At 47.7% G+C, this 23,767-nt stretch overlaps 2 long non-coding RNA genes across 2 annotated transcripts in view; one reads left to right on the top strand and one right to left on the bottom strand.

The window, feature by feature from the left end:
• LOC145723890 (uncharacterized) overlaps positions 1–23,767 on the top strand; it is a 1,084,435-nt gene that overhangs the window by 587,575 nt on the left and 473,093 nt on the right. The window lies entirely within an intron of this gene.
• LOC145723703 (uncharacterized) lies at positions 11,652–12,996 on the bottom strand. Its single transcript, XR_014148961.1, has 2 exons — positions 12,558–12,996; positions 11,652–12,526 (listed from the first exon to the last, which is right to left on the bottom strand). It is a non-coding gene; the product is annotated as an uncharacterized LOC145723703 (long non-coding RNA).

Here is a 23,767-nt window from a genome sequence, read left to right as displayed (position 1 = left end):
ATTAAAAAAATGGGCAAAAAATTTCAACTGACACTTTACCAAAGACAATGTGTAAATGGAAAATAAGCACACGAAAAGATGTCAAACTTCATTAGTCCTTAGAGAAATGCAAATTAAAACCACAATGAAATGCCGCTACTAATTTTAGGAGGCCTAAAATTAAAAAGACTGATCATGTCAAGTATCAGTGATGATGTGGAACAAGCAATTCTCATGTACTGCTGGTCGGAAGGTAAAATAGTACAACCACTTTGCACGCAAGTTGAACGGTTTCCTAAAAAGTTAAACATACCCCTCTATATAACTCAGTCATTCTGCTGCTAGATATTTGCCCGAAGGGAAAAAATCAGATGTGTACATAAAGATTTGTACATGAATGTTCACAGTAGCTTTATTTGTCATAACACCAAACTGGAAACAATGCAGACGTCCATCAACAGGTGGATGGATAAGCAAATCATAATATATCCCTCCAATGGAATACTACTCAGCAGTAAAAAGGAATGAACTATTGATACACACAACAACATAGATGCATCCCAAAATAATGAGGCTGGGTGAAAGAATCCAACACAAAAGGGTACATGCTACATGATCTCATTTATATACTATTCTAGTTGATGTCAACTCTGTTACAATGATAGGAAGCAACTCAGTGGTTGCCTGAGGATGGGGGTGGGGTGGTCAGGGAGGTAAGGATCAATTACAAAGGGTTACAAGGACACTTTTGCTGGCCATGGATATGCTCAGTACCTCGACTGTGGGGATGGTTCCATGGGTGTAAGCATATTCAAAACTTAATGAATTGTCCACTTGAAATATATGTAATTTATCATGTGTTGTTTATCCCTCAGATAAAGATATTGGCCTGTGTTCATCACTGGAAACTAGATGATGAGTATGATGAGGTTTCATTATACTATTCTCTCTGCTTTTGCATATGTTTGAAATTTTGCCTGTTAAAAAGAAAAAAAAAATGTCCATAACGGTGATGGTTTTAAAATATTTTCACAAATTCTTTGATCCTCCTCCCTTCCATAGGTGAAGCCCACCCCCCACCCTTTAAGTGTGTGCACTCTACTTAGGGACCGGCTTCTAATACACAGGAACTGGGAGCAATGGCGTGTGACCTCAGAAACTAGGTCATAAACAATTGTGCAGCTTCCTCCTTGCTCTTTCTTTCTTGGATGGCTCACTCTGGGGGAAGCCAAGTACCTGATTGTGAGAATACTCAGGCAGCGCTCATGGCAAGGAACCAAGGCCTCAGGCTAACCATCAGCTCAGAACTGAGTCCTCCTGCCAATAGTCACAGCAATGAATGTAGAAGGGAGTCCTCCAGCCCAGTCAAGCCTTCAGATTACAGTGCAGCCCAGCCAAAATTTTGACCATGACTTCATGAGAGACCCAAGGCCAGAACAACCCAGCCCAGCCATTCCAGAATCCCCAGCCCACAGTAACGTTGTGAAAACCAGTGTTTGTTGTTTCAAGCGACTATGTTTGGCCACAGTTTGTTAGGCAGCAGTAACTAATATACTAACATTAAAAAAAAAAAAAAAATCAAAAGACAGGCAGAAAAATTACCCATATGAAACATGATTGGGCATCCTAACCAAGTCAGAAGTTTCATTCAAGTGTCAGCTTCTACAGCGAGTGTCACAGCAGGTCTAGGCCTCTCCTGGGCCTCCCCTTTTATCTGCCGTCCCCACCCCAAACCCCGCACCCAGGTCTATGCAGTTAGTCCACACGGCCCTGCCTCGTGTCAAGGCACAATCTCGTCTCCCCAGAGCCAGTCTTCATGCTTCCAGGGAGGCCTATAGATTCCAAAGGTCACGCCCCTGCTTCCCTCATGACACACAGCAAAGCTCATGGGAATAAACACTTTTTGGTAGAGACAGGTCAGGGAATCCAAACAGTGCCATTCTCCACCTCATTTAAATTAGGGGAAAGAGTAGCATTTCTCTTGGGAGTCCTGTCTCACTCCAAAGAATGATGATACCAAAAGCCAACAACCTTCATAGGTAAGGGTCTCATCTCTGTTTTACAGATGAGGAAACGGAGCCTCGGGGAAGTGAAGTAACCATCCCCAGCTTGCACGCCTGGAAAGTGGCTGCGTCACTCCTGGCTGTCAGTTCTGCCTTGAGAGGGTGCTGGTGTACTCACAGAAAGTCCATACCAGGGCACGTCCTCCCTCTACTGTCGAGGGAGGTCAGACCCAGGAGCTGGGGAACAACGTGTGCATTACCATCACCCTGGCCGTGTTGTTCCTCCCTGCCCAAGATAACCCTCCCGATCCTCTGAGCCTCTCCTTGGTGAACTGCCAAACCCACTTCCTCTCTCCGCCTCATCTTCCCAGACCCTCTGACCCACCATGCTCTTCCCTCCTGAGCATAACACAACACTGCTGGGATCCAGTGCTGCTTTCTGAATTTATTACCCATTTCCTTGTGTGAGCAGACTGGCTGTACCTAGATCCTCTACCCATGGGGCTGGAAATACATCTCAGAGATGTCCCCCACGGTGCTGAGTGCAGGGACGCCGGCCTCCGGGCCTCCTGGATGTGAGGACTGTGATTTCAGATGAGCTGAGGTATCCCAGCCCGGACCCTGCCGCTGCTGTCAGGAACCTCCCAGACCCAAACCATCAGGCCAGGCTGCCCTCAGGGGGTCAGCTCCACCTGGTCCCGGCCTCCGTGGGAGTGGGACTCCTGAACATACTGGAAGGACCACATAGTTTTGTGTCACAGCTGCAGAGGTGGGGGGGTGGGGGTGGGGGGAGCCCTCCTCCTCCCCACCCAGGCCTACAGAGCCCAGCGGGTTCAGAGGTGGAGGGTTGGCCAGGATGCCGCCTCCAGAGGGAGGGAGGGACCCGCTCTCTCTGCCCCTGTCCTCAGGCTACAGAAGCCCTCTGGCGTAACCAGGTCAGAGGGCCATGTCTGCCCAGGGCTCCTCTTCCCAAACCAAAATACTCCCCTCCAAAGGACGCTGTTCTTCCAGCTCACAGCGTTTCTGAGACCCCTCAAAGCCACCACTGTGACCTTGTGGCCCGAGAGCCAGGCTGAGAGAGAGTTGCAGGCAGGGGTCACTATCATCACTATCTTGTACGCATATGGAGATGGAGACACAAAGCAACACAAGACAGTCCCTACCCTCAGAAACAGACAGTCTAGTCGGGAGGTAGATGCAGTGTTAAAATGGATATACTTTTAAGACGACAGTTGGGGGCGGAAGTCCAGAGGGCTGCCACACTCACTAGGATGCCAGGAGCTTGGAGCGGGGAGAGCAACAACGACCTGAGGTGATGGGCCTGGGAGCCTAATCCCAACGGTGTTGGTCGGCAAGCGTGGCGGTGGGACCCTGGGAGGGGTCTCGGACATTTCCGGACCTTGGCTTCCTCGTCTCACAAACCGTGCTGCGAACAATGCCTATTTCCTGACTTGCCCGGGAGCCTTGAGGGGAGCCGCGCGTACAGTAGACACCGAGGTCCACGGGGTGTGCAGCCCATGCTTCCGGCACGTCGGTGCCCCAGGCGCATTCCCTAGCAGGTGGCTGCCCTCAGCTTGAAGGATGCCGCAAGAGTAACAGCCCGAGCAAAGGTGCGGAAGCAAGACTAGGCAAGCCTCATCTAGCGAAGAGCAAACCAGCTCATCAAGTTCCGCGCGGCTGAGATTTCAGGATGGCCTAGGGACGTGGCCATGGGCTCCCAGAGATTCCCAAGCAGAGGGACCCCAGATCCTCTGCGTAGTGGCCCTGTGCTTTCCCCTGTCCCATGCTGTTGCCAGAGGGGCGCAGAGCAGGAAAAAGCAGAAGCAGATGAGGAGGAGGCTGGGCCCAGGGTTGGTCTGCTGTCTCCTGTGGCTCAGCTCTGCCCTGCTGGGCTGGGGGAAGCCTTCACAGAGCTTGGGGTCCAGTTGGGGACCAGGAACAATTAAGGAGGCAGAGAAAGCCAGCCCAGAGGATGCAGGCTGGCAAGGACGTGGTGGGCAGGGCCGTGGGGACACACATTCAAGCCGATGGCCCCACACAGGTCTGCCCCCCTCTCTGCAACAAGGGTATGGAGAGATCTGCCCGAGGCAGGGACACACACAGGTGCACAATGACATCACATGTTCACACAGGCTGAGTAGACATAAGCAGTGCAGAGCTGCACAGACAGACCCAGAGCTCAAGTGCTCCATCCAAGGGAGCTCAGAGCTTTCTGGGCTGCTGTCTTGAGAGGTGCGAGTTGTTCAGCGCACAAGGTGCCTGGCTTAGCCAAGGTAGGAAAGAGGGACTGAAGCCCAGGCGCCACCTCCACTTTCTAAGCTATGGACCTGAATTTGGGGCTGCGTCTTCCAGGAGGAAAAGGCTCCTTTTCCTTTGTGCAAAAGCATAGTTTATTGACCATGCCTTGTACCCATGAGATGGCATCCACCTGAGGGGTACCTTTTTCTACTCTGCCCAATGGGCTAGCAGTGATGGCCTCATTCCTGGCGGACTCCCCAGCATGACGCCTGGCACGTAGTAGGTGCTCAACAAATACTTGCCAAGTGAACTGAAAGACTATGGAAAAGGCAGACCCGAGTGCCTATGCAGAAGCCCTCCCATCACACATGCAGACATACAAACAAGGGTCCTCATAGAAGCGGGTGTGATTGCAGACAGAGGGGAGCTTGGTGGGGAAGCCGGGGCCAGGCTGAGCTTGACTATTCAGAGAACGGGGGGGCATTCAGGGAGTGGAGATGTAGGAACAGCTGGAGGAAAGGCACTGAGGGGTTCTGAACCCAAAGGCCAGGAGGCTGCAGGAGAAATCCCTCTTGTGAGTGTCACGCTTGCCGGTTTGCAAAGGACTTCTCCAGCCCCCTTTGCATTTGACACAATGAGAATCAGAGGGGAAGGGACAAGTCCAGAGACGCACGATGAGGATGTGGCAGTCTCTCCTATCTGTGTCCGGCAAGAGCGACGATTGTGCTGGAGGGGTCTATGTGTGCCAGGCATGGAGGACCTTGAACGTCAGGGTAAGACATTCACACTGAGGAATGGGGAGCCACGGGTGGTTATGAAGCCCTGCAGATACCCACCTGCACTCCCCAACACAGTCATTGTGCCTCAAGATTTCTAGGGACTAAGGCACCCTGTTCCCATTTAACGGACACAATAAATCCTAGAGCACTTTATAAAAAACAGCTGCTCCACGACATGGACCTATCCACAGACACAGAGAGGCGCACGAGCCCGTGCAGGGGGACATGCATACAGAGACCCTGGAGAAGCAGGCTGTGGCTTGCAGGGGATGGCAATCATGGAAGGCTCCCACCTGCACACTGTAGCACAGACAGACACATGTGTGCAGGCACAGAGGCCCACAGACCCAGCCAGGGCCCTTTGGTTCAGGCAAGTTGACTGTCCTTCTGTCTCACACTTTGTCACAGAGGGAACCATGGGAAGCTCACACCAGTGGTCAGCAAGCCAGGCCATTGGGCCTGAGCTCCCTTAGGTGAGTCTGAGACCTTCTCTGCATCACAGTGTGCCTCAAATTTTCCCCTGGGCTGAACTTCAGCTTCCGCTTTGCCAAGTCGTTTCCCTGTCTTGGTATCATCTGAGCCTCTGAGCACTCCTGAGAAGCAGTGACATTATCTTTACTGGCCCTGGGGGGAAGCCAGGACCTGGCCTGACCAAGGTCAAGCAGTGGCAGGCCTCTCTCCCCACACTAAGGCAATGCATTTCTTCCAGAAGACTCTGCCAGTCCCTTTGCTCTCCTATCTCCAAACCCTCCCTTGACAAGCCTTGCAGAAATGTCACAAGGACATGGGAGTGACATCTGTGGTGGGTGGAGGCTTCCCAGAGGAAGGAGCCAGACACAGGGGCCACTGTGGGAGCTGAGAACAGATGAGGCAGCTCAGACATCCTTTCTCGACCCTTTTCATCCTGCCTATCTGTTCTTCTATCCCCAGGGAAGCCCTAGAACTTACCATGCTTCAGATTGGGAAGGGACTGTGAAGACCAGCCCCTGCTCCAGGTCTCAGCGCTTTGGGGTGCCCTGTAGGGCAGAAAGCTCTTTAGTACCTTCATGGTTTGCCTAGGGCCAGTGGTGAGCTGGATGTTGGCTTTACAACAGCAGGCAAGACTGAAGTTAGATATGAAGAAGGACTTTCTGTCTCTGAAGCTGAAATGCAATAGTCTATGTATGGGTCCAAGGAGAAGAGGCAGCAGTCATGATTCTGAAATTTATTAGGGCAGACCAACTTAGGGGGTGAAGCCTGTTGGGGGGGTGGTCATCGGATTCTCTGGCTCTCAGACCTGTTCATGGGCTTGACAGTAAGTCGTACCAGCATTACACAGCTTTGTTTACAAACTGCTGTCAGCTATAGTTCATTTTTGTCAATGAATATATTCATCTGGGAGGAAGAGGGAGTAGTGGGTCAAGAGTGGGAGACTAGAGTGGCTGCCAAAGTCAGATTCCAGTATTTTCTGGTTGGTTTGGGCCAGTCTTTTGACTGCTCTGAGTCCCAGCTTTCTTACTTGTCGAATGGGGATAATAGTAGCCGCCCCCTGACTGGAGGATTGAAGGAAGTTGTTAGCATGACGTCTGGCACCCAAGATAGTTCAGTAAATAATAGCTATTTGGATTAATTTATCAGTTGACTGGTGCCCTGCCTCTCACCTATAAAGCTGGCTACAAAATTGGCTTCAATCTTCCCAGCAGCCCTGGGGGGTGACCATCTCTGTTCCCAGTGTACAGCTAAGGAACCCGAGACCCAAAAGCTCAAGTGCCTCAGCCTACTGCCATCGGTGAGTCCAGGCCCCTTGGCCAGGCCTTCAGGCCCCCCAGTGCTGTGTTCCTTCCCTGCACTGTTTGGTGACCCTGCTGTGCCGTCAGGTAGCACCTCTGGATCCTGGAGTGGGGACCCCGGAGGAAGGGGAGGAGGCCAGGGCCCCTTAGCTTCAGAACCGGAGATTGCCTGGCAGCCTCTAGATGCAGACACATGCCATGGAGTCTGATGATGTCTCTGATGCGGATTTACAAGTCTTTAAACCTAAATGCTGATCTACAGCGATAAAAATCAGACAGGGGTTGAAAGGAGAGGGGGCTCAGTGGAAAGGAGCATGAGGGAAATTTCTGGGGAAATGGGAATATTCTAGAATGCGGATGGTGGTTGTACCCAAATTGTAAAAAATGATCAAACTGATATGTACATTTTATTGTGTGTTAAATTATCAAATGATACCAAGTTTAGGTATAATTATATAAATTATATAAAGAAAGAAGTCTGAGCCTACCTTTGAGCTCAAAAAGGGACTTAACTCCCTCTCAGCTCTCTGTGGCAGCCCTGGGTGGTGCAGGGACCCCCGAGGAGAGGCTTCATCTGCATCTGCTATCAGGGGTGTACACCCTTACACACACAAATGCACACGCACACATGTTCACACTCAACCTCAGATGTGGGGGAAATGATAGGGACAGGGCAGGGGAGGGTAGGACCCTAGCAGCTGAGCTCCCAAGGTAGGTTCCAGTCTCCTGTTTGTCCAGTAGAGCTGGGCCCTGATGAGGGCACCAGAAGAATGTGGGGTGGGGGTGGGGACGGAGAAAAATGTGCCCTGAGCTGCAGCTGGAGCGAACTGGCCATCACCCCAACTTTACTGCCCCCTGGCCATTTTCCGGGCCTCCCCCTCCTGGGAGCCCTCCAGAAACCCTGCTGGGCTGAATCGACTCTCTGTCTGGGCCCAGGGCATTCATCCACGAATTGAGATGCTGGAGCTGAGTCAGAGGACAGGGGAAGCTTCAAGGACGTGAGGGAGAGCACGCTGGGGCTGCCCACGCCTCCCACATCACCCAGGCCCAGCAGCAGTGCGGCCTCACGCCAGGCTGCCCCTGCAGGCCCTCCACACAGAGCCCACGACCCCACAGGTTCCCGGGGGGGGGCCCCACTGCCCCCATCACAGGCTGTGTACCGGGACAGAGGGAAGGCTCTGGCTGAGGAGGAGTTGGTGCAGGGTGAGATGGAGGGGGTCTTTGAGCTCTCAGGGTTTTAAAATCTGTTTCTGGTGTTTAAAAATATTTATAAGATGCATCTAAGAGAAAAGAAATAGTTTTGAGATCAACAGCTATGCTAGGTTATCCAGCATGATACTTTATCCACCAAAGTATTTAACTGGAAGCTTATTCTATGCGCAGAGCTCTGTAAGAGGCACTTGGACTATATACAAAGATGGATAGTATTGGGGTGCCTGGATGGCACAGGGTCTCTTGATTTCGGCTCAGGTCATGATCTCAGGGTTGTGAGATCGAACCCCGCGTCCGGCTCTGTGCTCAGGGAAGAGTCTGCTTGTCCCTCTCCCTCCTGCTCTGCCCCTCCCCCTGCTCTCTCTCTCTCTCTCAAATAAATAAATAAAATCTTTAAAAACAAAAAAAGATGGCTAGTATAGTCTCTGCTCTCATAGTGTTTACAACCCAACTGGGGAGACAGACAACTCACAAGCACAAAAAGCAGGACATCAGTGCAACTAGCTGTAGGGGCCCAGAATGAGTGTTCATCCTGGCTGGAGGGGTTTAGAGGAGGCTTCCTGGGGGAGAAACACAGGGGTGGGCAGCATGGGTCTGAGCCATAGAGACTGAGTGTACGTGGTGTGGGGAAGAGCATTAGCAAAGATGAGGAAGGTGGGAAGAGCACCGTGGGTTCTCAAATCTCTAAACCTCTGGAGATGGTTGGTGGAGATCTGGCCAGTCCACCTGTCACCTTGTGACCCCCCACCCTGCTCTCAGTTGACTAGATCAGGCCAGGCACCTGCTCCGAGTCCTGTCCAGGAGGTGGTCTGGCGAGAACTCTCCACTCAAGGAAGATGGGGACTAATTGGGTCAAGAGATTCTTTCCCTGTGAGGGTTGAAGTACAGACAGGAAAAACAAGGCAGCTGGCTGGTGGTGAGAGTAGAAGGAAAAAGGCAGAGAGAGAAGGGAAAGAGGGCACATCTTTGCAACGAGCAGAGCTCAAGAGCTGAAGAGGTAATGAGGTGGCCCAGGCTCTGAGCTCAGGAATTCCAAGCTTGCTGTCCACCTTGGTCTTCCTTGGTGGCTTTGCTTCCTGGCTTTTGCCAGAAGGTGTAGTCACGTGCTTGAGGTTTGCTGTTGCCTGATTTTCCTCCTTACTTGTGCACCTTACTTGTCCCCCATTCCCCACGTGTGTGTTATAGGGGGCAACCTGATCTTTACAACTGATGTCATAAGGAAACAAGTCCCTTGAAGGACAGGCTGAGGAACTGGAGTTCTGGTTTATGGGGAGTGGGGCACTTGGCAGATTTCTGAGCTGTTTAGGAAGACCCTCTGGCAGCAATGTGGAGCGTGGGATAGAGAAGAGCAAGACTGGAGGAAGGAACAGCTGTCAGGAGACTCTCCCTGGCTCCCACAGAGAGGCCCTGAACGGAACTGGGAGGTCATTATGGCATAGAGCTACATGGCTGGTCTTCAGAGACCTCAAGGAGGTAAAATAGATCAGACTTGGTGACAGGTAGGTGGGGAATTGGGAGTGAGTGCGGAAGCCATGAGGAAGAACAGGTCTGGGAGAGGGAATGTGTTGACTTGGAGGACCTTCTAAGACACTGAGCCTAGGACATAGAAAATGCCAGGTATGTCAGGACATAGAAAACTGCCAGGTATGACAAGAAAGTTTTCAACCGCAAAGCATGACTGATCTCTCGGATGGGCCAAGATGAAGACATAGGTGGTGAGGGACACTCTCTAGAACTCTGCCCCTCCTCCTGGGTCCAGATAAGGAGATTCTGAAGGGTTGAGGCACAAAGACATCCAAACATGATTGAGATGACCCAGTAGAAAATGGGCAAGGGATCTGGACATCCAAACTGCCAGTAAACACATGAACAGGTGTTCAACTGGGCCCCCTCTAACATCTATGGCCCCAGAACCCATAAGTCTAGTGATATCCCAATGAACATAAGTCTTAATATTTAAGTGATAAATTGAGTTAACTATTAAGTAAAAGATATTCTATCCTCCTAACTCCACAAATACACATTCACAATGACCTGGGAGGCCAGGTTCAAACTTGGACTTTTCAGATTCCTGGGAGTCCCATGCCTGAATGTGGTACTTCTGATAGAGCGGACCCAGTCCCCTCCTCTTCCTACCCCCAACGACATCTCTCTCTGCAGAAACTTCACACTTGAGTGGGGATAGGCCAGCCTACATGTCCAAGGTCCATCTACATCCAGCACACCTCTGCCTGTGGCTAGCCTTGAGACTAGAGACAATGTATACACCTTATACAATCTGCCCTAGGACAACAGGCCTGGAGAAGTGGCCTGTGCAGACTCTGGATCCTGGTTTGAGGGCATTCAGGCAAAGAATTCCAGAGTCTTAAGTACCAGCTCCATCCCTAAGTGGGTAACTTAAACTCTATGAGCCTCAGTTTGACTCTCAGGGCTCAATAAAACTGCCTCCAGCAGCTTGTTATGAGGTAAGAACATTATGTAACTCTAACTTCCCATTCAAATGTTAGTCCCATAAATTTAACACTGCTGGGCTGGGCACTAACCTGACAGCTTGGCTCAGGCTGCAGGGTGTCACCGGGAATAATGACAAGCAGAGAGAGGGGCTGGGCTCCTGCTGACCCCCTCCCTCCTGCAGCCTCACCAGGGAAGGGGAGAAGGCAGCTAAGCAGCCCCAGCCCCGGGGCCAGGTGGGCAGGAGTCTTGGCCAGTCTGCCCCACCCCCCACCACCCAGGCCTCCAGGCAATCCAGGGCCTTGGCTGGGAGGTCTTGGCTGGGAGGCCTGGTTGGGCTCAGAGCTCTGGTAGCAGCCCTGAGTTGGGTAAGAGGATTCTGGCCCCAGCAGCATATCTGCCAACTGGGCTGGCTTGCAGCTTGGGTAGGGTGGTGTGAGCGCCAGAAGCAGGGAGACCTATTTTTGTTCCAGCCACAGGCCAACGGCTGAAAAGAAAAGTTAAAAGAAGATGACTTGGTTTTTTTCTTGGCACATAAAGAGTGCAACTTGCCTACTTTTTAACAGAAGGGATTACAGAATCTCTTTGGTAAAAACACTGACTCCTAAATGTGTGTAGGTCCGCCATGGGGCCGGCAAAGGGGTGGACCCATAGGGACGGAGGACAGAAAGGACAAGAGGGAGGGGAGAGGGAGAGCGGCAGAGGGAGAGAGATAGAAGAGGGGCAGAGGGAAAAGGAAGCAGGTACAGATACACCAGGGGGCCTACGGGAGAAAGTAGAGGAAAAGAGAGAGATGGACACAGACAGAAAAGATTCAGTGGGTTTGGAGGAATGCATAGCAGGAGGTCTTGTGTTTGAATGTGACTTTCTCCTGGTTAACCATTGCTCAAGCTTTTCAACTGCACCCCCCTCTCTGTGAACCCACAGAGACGCCATTCCCAATGCACTAATCCAAGCAATCCATGAAAGAAGACGTTATTCTCTATCACCTCAAATGTTGCCTCAAGCCAGGGAGAAACAAGTCCTCTTCCACGTCCCTGTCATTTCCTTGAACAAGGACAGGAAAAGGGTCAACGTGGAGTGGTCCCTGGTAGACAGTGTCTAGCCCACCTCATGGTGAGGACAATCAGAGAAGTAGAGGTATCGCCTCCCAAATAGCTTTCCAGAATAGCAGGGTCCTAGGCCCAGCCATGGTAGGCCTGACACCCAGGCTTAGTGGGCACCTGCTTCCAGAGATGAGATTTGAGAAGTGCCAGGGAGACAGCCCTACCCCCAAAATATTGCCCCCGTTGCCTGTCAGGGCCTTGACCTCCACCTCAAGGCAGCAGCCTCAACCCGGCCAGGAGTCCGGATGCTAGCTGGGGTCCTTCGCAAAGCTCTCCCAGGCCAAATTTCCTATCTTATATGGGGGATCGTGTGCATTTCCTGCCCATTTCCCAGGGTTGCTGTGAGAACCAACCTAACAATGGACGTGCAAGCTCATGGCCTGCGTTTGCATCTGGCTCTGTTACTAACTAGCCTGGTGAATCGGGCCTTCTCTTTCCTTGCCGGTAATAGGACCAGGACTAAGTTGCTGAGACAATGAAGAAGAGCAATTATTTGTAATGATCTAGCCCCAGTCGGCAGCCAGTAGAAAGTACTTAGGTACTTTCTCTAGCATCAGCTGTAAAACTAAAACATTATTATGATTCCTTTGTGTGTAGGGACCCATCTTTTGGACCCAAATGCATATATTCCTGGGAGGGAAACACTCCTAACCTGTTGTTAACACATTTTCACAAATATTTTCCAATAGGACAGGCAGCTGAGAGCAAGTTTCCAGTGACTTGTTACAACACAGCCCAGGTAAGGGCTGATAAATATAGGTGAGAAATTGATCCGGGGCTGGGCACTGCCAGGCTTCAACCAGGAAACCACTCAATCCCCTGGCAAATCCTAACAGATTCTTTAAGACTCAACCCAAATGTCACCTTTTCCACCACACCTTCCCAACCAGACAGAGTTCCTTCTCGGGTTCCTGTCACTCTGTAACTGTTCTATTGCATTTCTCCCATTTTACTGCAATTGTGAGTTGCCTCCCCTACCAAACTGAATTCTTTGAGAGCAAGCACTGCGTCGCATTCAACTGTCGATCGCCAGCCCCTGGCGAAGTGCCTGCTCAGAAAGGCACTCAAGGTTTATTAAATAAATACCCAGGCTTGCCTGCCCTCTGGGGAAACCGGAAAGCAGAAATGTTGAACCTCTGAGAAGATCCCCCTCGTTATCCGAATAAAAGCCCTTCCGTTTGCATAGCCTGTCCAGATTCCAAGTTGATAGATCTCCTTTGCTCCTCAAAGTGGTCCCATGAGGTAGACAGGAAAGGTGCTGTACCCCACAGGACAGCTGAGAAAAAGAGCTAAGGGAGGCTACGGGTTTTACTCAAGGTCATCCAGCCAGCAAAGAGTGGAGCCAGGACTGGCACCCGGGCCTCCTGAATTCTAGTCCAGGACAAATCCGCTAAGGTCTTACTGGGTCAAGAAACTCCCAGCCAGCTGAGGAAAGAAATATGGGATATTAGTTTCTAGGGTTTTCTTCTTGTCTTTAAGCTAAAGAATTACATACTTTTTAAAGAAAGCTCATTAAAAAAAGAAAAGCCCAATAACTAAAACTTACAAAACATCTAAAAGCGGAATGTTATGTACATTTCTTTCCTAAGTTCAAATGTATTACTTCTATCATTATTGAGCTGCTGAACGAGAATAACAAAGCTGCTGTACATCACACAAAAGTGTAAAGATTCTGCATGACCTCTGCATCCAAGTGAGCCTCATTATCAAATGAATTTCTGTATTTTGTTTTGAATCATCATTGTTGTTTAGTTTTACGGCTTACATTAGAGAAAGTAGCTAAGTACTTTCTAATGACCATCAAGGAGGTGCCAGATTATTACAAATATCACTTTTCTCCATTTGTCACACAAATGGACTCATGCTATAAACATGGCTAGAAGCTTTTCTTTTTTTTTTTAAACTTAATATATGTTGTCTTCTCTTTGATATGAACACACACAGATCAGCCTCTCTTCTTAACGGTGCAGAGTATTCCACATGCTCAGGTCTGGATGTTCGTGTCCCACCCAAAATTCATATGTTAAAACCTAATCCCCAGTGTGATGGTACTTGGAGGTGAGGCCTTTGTGAGGTGATTAGACCATAAAAGTGGAACCTCCATGAATGGGATGAGTGCCCTCATAAAGGAGACCCCCAGAGAGCTTCCTCACGCCTTCTGCCATGGGCAGACCCAGAGAAAAGACTGCTGCCTTTGAACCAGGAAGCAGGCCCTCCCTGCACACTGAATCTGCTGGTGCCTCGATCTTAGCCTTCCAGCCTCTAGATCTGTAGAGATCAATTTTTGTTGTGTATAAGCTCCCCAGTCTATGGTATTCTGTTAAAGCAGCCTGAATAGACTAAGATACCACGAAAAGGAGGTATCACTGTTTGTTTAGCTAGTCCTGTCCAGAGAGACATTGGTGGTTTTTCCAACGAGTGCCTTTGAACACAGAGGGCCTACTCGTGGAGTATGCCTATAGGAGAAAAGCCCAGCGTACAGGTACCTAATACATTTTCATAGATATTCCCACTTGGCGTTCAGCCAAGTCTGCCTCAATCTGCACTCTTAGCTACCTGCTAATCCGCCCTTACTTTTGCTAGTGAGGAGTATAAAATTCTGTTTCCTGTGTCAATATGCTACAAAAACTGGGCATGACATCATCTAATTTGCATGTCCTGAATTATGAATGACATGAAAAATTTATTCACGCGTCTCCTGAGGATCGTATTTCTTTTTTTGTAATGTCTATCCATATTCCTTGCCTATTTTTCTCTTGGTTTTATCTTTTCTCCCTTTTTGATTTATTGATCTCTTTGAATACGAAGGGGGTTTCCACCCCCAGTGTCAACCAAGAATCTTTTATCTGGCAAAACTGTCCTTCAAAAGTAAGGGAGAAATGAAGACATGTCCAGATAAACAAAAGCTGAAGGTGTTTAGCCAAAACCAAGGGACCACCCTGCAGGCAATATCTATGTCAGGTACCAGCACAAAGAAGAGGCAGGGTGGCTAGCATCTGCACCCCATAACTGCCACTTCGACAGTCAGGCTGTGCATGCCAAGCCGTCTCCTGTCACCAGCTTCCAGGAGTCATGCTGTTGGCCATATGAGATGGGGAAACTCATCCCTGTGGTTTCTGCAACTTCATGTACCTGCAACTCATCTCCCAGAACCTGGGTGGTGGCTCTATGGGAGCGGCCGCAGGTGCAGATACCTCAGGACCAGCCTTCCAAGACTTCTCATATTGTAAGTTACCCTACCCTGAGATGAACCCGATGCTCTGCCCCAATAAGAGTGTTCCAAGCCTCTTGTACCCTCATAATAGCCCTGAGTCCCACCCTGGGACCAGAACCTGAGTCCCAACCAAAACCAAAACCAATAAAAAAAAAAAACAAAACCTTTTTAGGTCTTCTGTCTCTTTACTGGTATTTCCATTTTGTTCATACATTGTTTTCTTGACTTTCTTCACATATTCCTCTGGATCTTCCAGTATCTTGAAGTTGGTTGTTTTAAAGTCTTTGTCCAGTAGATCTGCCATCAGATCCTTTTCAGAAACAGTTTCTGTTGATTAATTTTTTTTCCTTTGAAAGGGCCATACTTTCCTATTTTTTTTTTTTTTTATGTCCTGTGGTTTTTCTTTAAAAGAACTGGACATTTGAATCTAATAATGTGATAACTCTGGAAATCAGATTTTCCCCCTTCCCTGGGGTTTGCTGTTTTTTTATTATTGTTTTTATTTGTTTGTTTGTCTGTTTATTAATTTTTGTAGGCTCTCTCTGTGTCATGGATCTGCCTGAGGTATAAACTTAAGGTCTCCTTAGGTCTTTTCTGAACCTGCACCTTTCTCCGGGCGTGTGTGGTCACTTTCTAACTTTCCTTATATATGTAATTGCTTTTGAATACCCTGGTTTTTTATGTCTGGCTTCCAAGAGTGGAAAAAGAGAAAGTGAAAAGGGAGGGGGAAAAAAGGGGTGTTAGCCTTTTAAATCCTCCCCTCCCCCGAAGTGACTTTAGCAAAAATGGGAGGAGATGCAACAACAATGGCCACGCACCTCTTTGCACCTCTGTGAAAAGAAGCAACAGGCAGCTGTGGAACACAGATCCCTGAAAGAGGGCAGAGTCCCCTTTGCCTACCCTGGTTCCCATATGCTTCATGCCAGCTCTTCTTGGAACGTGTGCTCTGCCGTTTGCCATGGGGCTGAGGCTGAGATGGGGGGCTGCAATAGTGCTAAGAGCTGAACTTGACTGAAATCAACAGCAGTGCCTTTCCCTGGAAGTGGCAAGCCTTCTGTAGGCTCCAGAGTTCCAAAACAGCTCCATCAGACAGATTCTGCCAATGTAATTTTTGTCTAGGTGGGGATGCAGCTGGTGGGGATTCCTGGTTCCTGGTGCTGCCGCCTTGGCCACCTTCTCAGAATCCTCTCTATTTAGCTTTATTTTGATTAAATTTACGTGAACATAGCTGGGAGGTTACAGCAGCTATACAGGTTTATTATGAATAGTAGCACATCTGCCCTCATACCCTCCATTAATTACTGCTCCCCAGAGGCAGCCAGTTCCAACCACTTAGTCGATTCATTTGGTATTTACTTCCACATCTCTAAGTAACATGATTATACGGGCTATTTATTGATTTTTCGGTTCTAGATATGATCTAGTGATTTCCTGCTGTGGAAAGCAAGGATTTAGCTCTCTTTTAACCCTGGCCTGCCCCATCACATTTCACTCGTGCATGCTCTTCATTCCTCTGTCCTCCCAATATAGTTACATCATAACTTAGTTAGATCCGCTGTTCTGTGTTTGCATTTTTCATGACTTTGTAAATGCCAGTTCCAGTTGAGACATAGAGTAAACTCTGACTGCTTTAACCTCTCCCCACCATATTTTGTTTTCCCTGAAATTAATATTTGTTTTATTTTGTCATTATCTTATTTTTTGACCAACTCATCACTTGTTCAACTTCAATCTCTCAGTTGTGTAAATCTCTCATTGTGTTCCAACATGTTAGGTGCTCTATCAGTGTAATCTTCTCATGGAATAATCTCCTGAGTCTTCTGACCTGTTCAAGTCTGTCCTCTTTGCTCTCTACACTTAGCTGTTGTCTTTGGGATTTTTTTCTCCATCATTCTGGGGATTTCCTTCTTCTCTTCCTTGTATTGAATCTCTTGTTTCCTGGATCGTCTGTTTTCCCAAAGTTTCTGAGACAGGGTGTGTGGGAGACATTTTTTTAAACTTGAATATCTAAAGTGACTCTATTCTACACCAAAACTTGATTGATGGTTTGTCTTGGGTATAAAATTCTATATCTAAAGTAATTTTTTCATCAGAATTTTAAAAAAGTCTTACACACTTGCCTTGGAGAATTATGAAGTTCTTCTGATTCTAAATGTTTGTATGTGACATCTTTTTTTCTTTCCCAGAATCTTGTGAGATCTTCCCTTTGACTTTCAGTGTTCTGAAATTCCAGGACATGCACTGGGGAGGGTCTATTTTAATCCATTGTGCTAGAAACTTGAAGAGCCTTTTAATCTAGAATCTAATGAGATTCTCATCTAGGGCGTTTTCCTCTATTATTTCTTTGATTAGTTTTACCCCTTCCCAGCGACCCTCATCTCCTGGTGTTCATGCTCTTGTGCAGTCCCCTCTAATATTGAAAGGGATGACCTTTCTGATCAGTTGGATATTGTAGAAGTGATGATAGGTGATATCCAAAGCTAGTCATTAAACACACTTCAGTGTTTTCCTTGGTCTCTTGGATCACTTTCTTGGGGAAAGCCAGCTGTTATCTCAAGAAGACCATAAAGGCACCCTTTGAGGAGGCTCACATGGTGAGGAACTAAGATCTTCCATCAACAAAGAGCACAAACTTGATAGTCGTATGGGTGAACCATCATGGAAGCAGATTCTCCAGCTATAGGCAAGCCTTAAGAAAACTGCAGCCCTGGCCAACATCCAGTTGAACTTCATGAGAAACCCAGAGCCAGAAGCATTCAGCTAAATTACTCCTGAACTCATGCCACATAAACTATGTAATCCTCATTCATGGGAGAAAAGTTTGAAAAGTCTCTCCGTACTAGATATCTGTTGTTTTACTTGTCCAGCATTTCTTCTTCTGGTGAAATAATATCTCTTCTTCTCTGGGGAATCATCTGTGTGGGTCGGACAGGGCTTTCTTCTTCTCCTGAGCCCAGCTCAAAAGATGAGCCAGACCTGATCAATTAGACTCATCATAGGATTTTGCTAGAACCATCACATTGTGAATTATTACTTGGTCCACAGAAGGTAGAAGTCTGGAGTGGCTGGTGGCCATCTCAAACTATGTGAAGAGAGCCTTCTTGAGAATGAAGTCAAAAGAACAAAGCAGAGCCAGCAGAGAGACAGTGTCTTGCTGACACTTCTGGAGGCTTGGAATCTATCTGTCACTATTGTTAATATCACCCTTAAACCTCCCAGTTACCTGAACTAATATATTTCTTTTTGTTAAAAAAAAAAAAAAAAGGAGATCTGTGTCTTTGCAGGACTGTATCTGCCTCTTTCCTGCCTCACTTGTTAAATGTTTTTATTGTAATTGGACGTTTATTTTTTATAAACATTTTTCTGCATCTATTGAAGAAGGAAGACTCGTGTATGCTTATGTATAAGTGAAATGAATAACAGCAATAATACAAAGAACAGGAAGGAGGAAATAGGGCTATTTTAAATAATATGCTTCTCATACTACTTGTGAGCAGTATAGTGGTATTTAAACGTGGAGTCAGATTAGTTGTAAATGTATATTGCAAACTCTAAGGCAGTTGCTAAAAAAGGCAAAAAAATATGCTAAAAAAGGAGAGAAAATGGAATCATATAAAATGCTCAGTTAAAACTATGAAAGGTAGAAAGTGAGTGGAAGACAAAACTGGACACAAAGAACAAAGGCAACAAATAGAAAAATGGTAACAAATATGATAGATATTAGTCCAACTATATCAATAACTACTTTGAACATCAATGATTTAAATGCACCAATTAAAAGATAGAGATTGTCAAAGTGGATCAAAAAACAAGACCCAAGCATATGTTGTTTACAAGAAACCCATTCAAATGCAAATGTAAAGACATATATAGATTAAAAATTAGTCAATGAAGAAAAACATACCATACTAACACTAATTAAAAGAAAGCAGGAATAGCTATATTAAGTTCAGACAGAGCAGACTTCAAAGCAAGGGAAGTTATCAGGGATAAAGAAATGCATTACATAATGATAAAGGGGTAATGTCTTCCTCCAAGAAGACATAACAATCCTTAATGTATATGCAACTAACAACAAAATATCGAACTGTGAAAGGCAAAAAATAATAGAAATGTAAAGAGAAATGGAGTTATCCACTATCATCGTTGGACATTTTGCCACCGCTCTACCAGAAATGAACTGAGCCAGCAGGCAGAAAATCAGCAAGGGCATAGTTGAACTCAACTACACCATCAATCAACTGGATATAATGGACATCTATACACTACTTCATCCAATGGCAGAGAACACATTCTTCTCAAGCTCACATGGAACAGTCACCAGGATAGACCATATTCTGCACCATAAAACACAATTTAACAAATTTAAAAGAATAGGAATCATACCATGTATGCTCTCAGACCACAAGGGAATTAAACTAGTTGATAACAAAAAGATTCCCACCAAAAATACAGATTAAACATTACTCTTCTAAATAACATGAGTAAAAAAAAAAATCTCAAGAGGGTCACCTGGGTGGCTCCCTTGGTTAAGCGTCTGCCTTCGGCTCGGGTCATGGTCCCAGGGTCCTGGGATCGAGCCCCACATCGGGCTCCCTGCTCGGCGGGAAGCCTGCTTCTCCCTCTCCCACTCCCCCTGCTTGTGTTCCCTCTCTCGCTGTCGCTCTCTCTGTCAAATAAATAAAATCTTTAAAAAAAAAAATCTCAAGAAATTTAAAAATATTTTGAACTACATGAAAATGAAAAGACAAGTAGCAACATTTGTGGGATGCAGTGAAAGTATTGCTTACAGGGTAATTTATAGTAATAAATGCATATATTAGAAAAAATAAAAAACTTGAGTGAAATGAATACATTTCTGGAACAACATAAATGGTAATAATTGACTCATGTGGAGAATTTCAAAAATAAGTAAATCAACTAATGAGACTAAAAGAAGGTGAATCAGTAACCAAAGCTTCCTTCTCTCAAGAGATACCAGGCATAGATGGTTTAAATGGAAGCTTCATTTCAGAGAACAGAAAAACATACAAATTGTTTCAGATAATAGAAAGAGAACAAAAGCTATCCAGCTTATTGTATAAAGTACATTAGTCAGGTTTTGCCATGATAATGTCATGTAACAAATAGCACCTTAAAACTCAGTGATTTACAACATCAATTATTTCTCATTCATTTGTCTATGGATCACTATGCTCCATATAATTATATCAGTTAATATAGAAAATATATTTAATAAAATCCAACACTCAATCATGATAAGACAAACAAACCAGATCTCATAGTAAACTGACATTAGAAAATAACATGAAAAGGGATGGCTTTCAAAAACCTACAGCAAGAGTATAGATTATAAAACTGTATGAAAAACAAAGCAAAAGGAAACAAACAAAAACCCAAAAAACAAATCTCTAGCAATCATTATACTCACTGTTGAAGCTATAGACTTCCTGTTTAAACCAAGAGCAAATCAAGAGTGTTGGTTATAATGGCCTCTATTCACATTGTCCTTGTGGTCCTCACCATAGTAGATTTGGAGGTGGAAGGATGAGGAATTCTTTGACTGGTGGCTTTTATTTCCCCCATGAAGCATAAGGCAAAGTCATCAGCTGAAATTATGGGATGGAAAGAAGTCAGAAGTTCAGCAAGAGAGAAAGGTATTAGCTAATCATCTTTTAGAATGGGAGACCAAACTTATTTGGGAACCATCCAAGGATTGCCAGGAAAAGTTAAATGGCCACTGTGTTTTGTGGTCACGAAGGTAAGGGGGAGCCTTCGAGCTAGAGTTTATGATTTTTCTCAACCAATATTTAGCTGCTCTGGGGTAGGCACAGTGGAATTGCTGGATTTAACCAAGTTTGGAATTTTGCCAGACAAGTAACGCTAAGCCCCAAGGAAGCTAAGAGTGTTTGAAAGAATAGTCATTATAATGATGATGGACTCTCAGCCAGGTAAAGGGAACTATGAAGACAAAAGTAGGCTGATGGATGGTGAAGAGGTGGTGGGCTCAATGGATTATAAGTCTCAATGAAGTTGCAGTTTCCTTGAGGGGATACAAAACCTTAGTGCACTGTTGGCTAGAAGGCTAGAAGGTTGTGGTGAGACAGTCTGAGGCTTGTGGTTGAGTTTCAGAGATGCTGCAGTTACTGGGGCTGAATAGGAATGGGGTGACTATCGGGATGGGGGGGCTGGTTTGGGGTGGAAGAAAGTTGGAGTTGGAGGCAGGGAGGGCAGGGAACTGGGAGATCAGGGCATTAGATGCAGGGGCTCCATGGATGTTATAGTCTCTTAGAATGAAGTCATGCATGGGAAAAAATGAGCCAACAACTGGAATCTTCAATGCAAGAGGGAAGAGCGGGAAGGTTAGAAGAGGGGTGGTGGGTGCAGACGGTATGGTAAGATGGGGTCAGTGTCGCAGGAGCTGGGATTTGGAAGGAAGGTATAAAAAGGCTTGGGGATGTCAGTGGAAGGCAAGGAAAACAGCTACCCAAGCTCTGGAGGGGCAGAAAGCTGCCTTCACTGAGGAGGGCTACAGGGGACAGGAAGACTTTGGGGGGGGCGGGGCTAAGGCACACAGGCTGAGGATATAGTGGAGGTTGTAGGGGAGGGTCTGAGGTGATGGAGTCCCAGTGGGAAGGCTTGAGAAGGAAGGAATAGCAGAGGATTGGATATAGCTGGGCCCAGGAGTGATCAGAGCAGGAAGACCCTTGAGGACATGTGTGATGGCTGAAGTAAATAGGGATTAGCTAGAGTCTTGGGGAGAGCTGGGAGGAGAGAAGACATTTTAAACTACCATCTTGAATCCTTGGTGGGCAGTTTGGGGGTCTGGGGCAATGAGGGCCTTATCAGTTCAAATGAAGGCAGACGGCGGAAGTTGAGCTGGTTTTGAGGGAGGTTCACTCAGTGGGTCCTGAGGGAAGTTTCCAGAGGGAGGCAGCAGTGGGGGCAGGACAACTCCCTGGAGGTGAGTGTGGGTCACAGGCTCAGCTCAAACTGCCCCTCTTCGGACTGGAGTGGCTTCAGGGAACAGCAGCCTCAGGGGACAAAGGTGTCTGGGCAGAGATGACGTCTACAGGAGATGGTTTAACCAGGAAGCAGTGTTTTGTCCCTTTATTCCTGCTCATAAACAACAGGTTTCAGGAGTTCTGCTTTCTTGGGCTGGGCTCAGAGGAACCATCCCGGTGGGCCCACTGAACACTAGTCTCAAGGAGCTCTCTCAGGCCAAGGCTGGGGTGCGAAGGCCCTAAGCAATGGTGGGTGCTAGCCCTCCCCAGGTCCTGAAGATGGGCTGAGAGGTTTCTCCTTCCACACCATTCTAAGGTACCGCCCTGAACCCCGGGAGGAGCCAGCCTGGGCACGGTCGGCATCTTTTCCCCACCCAACAACCCTGCGAGGAAGGGGTGAGGGTCTCTACACTGACAATGCAAGCAGCTTGCTCAGTGTCTCCTAGCAAGTGGCAGATCCCTGAGACCTCGGAACCTGTGCTCCTTGCGTGGCATCTCCCTGTCTCCCTTTCAGTTCCTCCTGTACTTTCGGGCACCAACCATGGCAGTCCCACAGCTAGAAACCCAGGACACCCTAGACACAGGAGGATCTTTTCACAGCCCTGGTTGCGTATCAGATCACCTTTGAAACCCCCCGCCCTCAGATCTGACTTCCTAAGTTGAGGGGTGGAGCCCAAGAGTCCTCATTTTTACTTGAACAATATTCGGAAATGACAATTCTAGTTCTCATGTGTGTGGGGCCCTTGTGGGCCACCAACAGCTGGAGGCGACCGGTTGCCCCTTCCAGGCAGGCAAGAGAAGTGGGCTGGTCTAGCTTTGGGGTCACTTGCCACTGGACTCTGCCTGAGGCGGGGGTGACAGGCAGCTCAAGGATGGTTCAACCACTAGACCAGCTACAGGGGCAGGACGCGGGAGCCCCGGGAGGGAGACTTGGCGGGGGGTTGGCTCTGGCGAGGGGGCATCATGGACAAACCTCTCCCCTTGGCCTAGGAGTGCCAGGGAAGGATTCCCCGGAGGAGTTTTGATCACAATGTGAAAGAAGAATCTGGTGTGGTGGAGGGTGGCTGGGAAATGAAAGGCACAAACAGAGGGACAGCCAAGGGCTCAGGTACCAGTCTATGCAGAGGACCATCCATCTGGGAGAAGGGGCCGGCCAGGGGGTGAGGCCGGGGACTTGCGGGGCCAACCCGAGGCTGGGCTCTGGCCACAGCCCACATTCTTTGTTAGTTGTGCTCCTACCTCTTCAGCAACAGCGGGAGAGGTGGGTGGAGGGCAGGATTAATAGAGTCACTGAGCCCGCAAACCTGGGGTACTGCCCTCATCAGGCCTTCTCTGCCCACCTCCCCCCGCCCCATCCACCCCCTGCCCCACGCCCCCAGAAATCTGCCTTGAGGCCTGCAGGGGAGGAAAAATGTTCCCTTCTACTCTTCTAGATTCTGTGGCTGGTCTATGAATTTAAGTAACGTAAGATGAACAGGAGGAAAAAAAACCCCAATTTTAATTACATTGGTGTGTGCGGTCAGGAGCCCCACAAAGATAGGAGACTCAAAAGGTGACCAGACAGTTGAGGCCTATCTACCCTCCCGAGGAAGGAAGGGACAGGGACCTGGGGCTTCTGGAGGGGGAAAAGGCAACTCTGGGGAAGGGCAGAGGAGGAAGTGTAAGGAAAGAAAGCTTGCCCAGCTTTGCAGATAAATCTCCCAGTGAAAAAGTTATCTCTGGTAGAGGTTCCCTGCTTAGCACTGAAAGGGAAACACGATGACAAATAAGTGCTTTCCTTTACCAGTGTGAATTTCCCTACGAGGGAGTAAGGAAATTCTACTGTGTTTTCAGAGCTTCTCCTGTGTCTGCACTTTCTCAGAATAGGCAGCTCAAAATGATCCTTGTGCCAGAGAGGCATATTTTGGGGTGGCACATTCTGCTCCCCTCAGGTCTCTTTCCCCTCCTGCTGCCCCTTGCACAGAACAGTTTCTACAGAATAAACTGGGGTTTTTAAAGCCTCAGTTAATCTG

Source organism: Leptonychotes weddellii, chromosome 10, assembly GCF_054177405.1.
Source record: "Leptonychotes weddellii isolate Sample4059 chromosome 10, ASM5417740v2, whole genome shotgun sequence".
NCBI classification, from domain to species: Eukaryota; Metazoa; Chordata; class Mammalia; order Carnivora; family Phocidae; genus Leptonychotes; species Leptonychotes weddellii.
The sequence above is the reverse complement of the archived record's forward strand: the minus strand, read 5'-3'. Positions and strand labels throughout refer to the sequence as shown.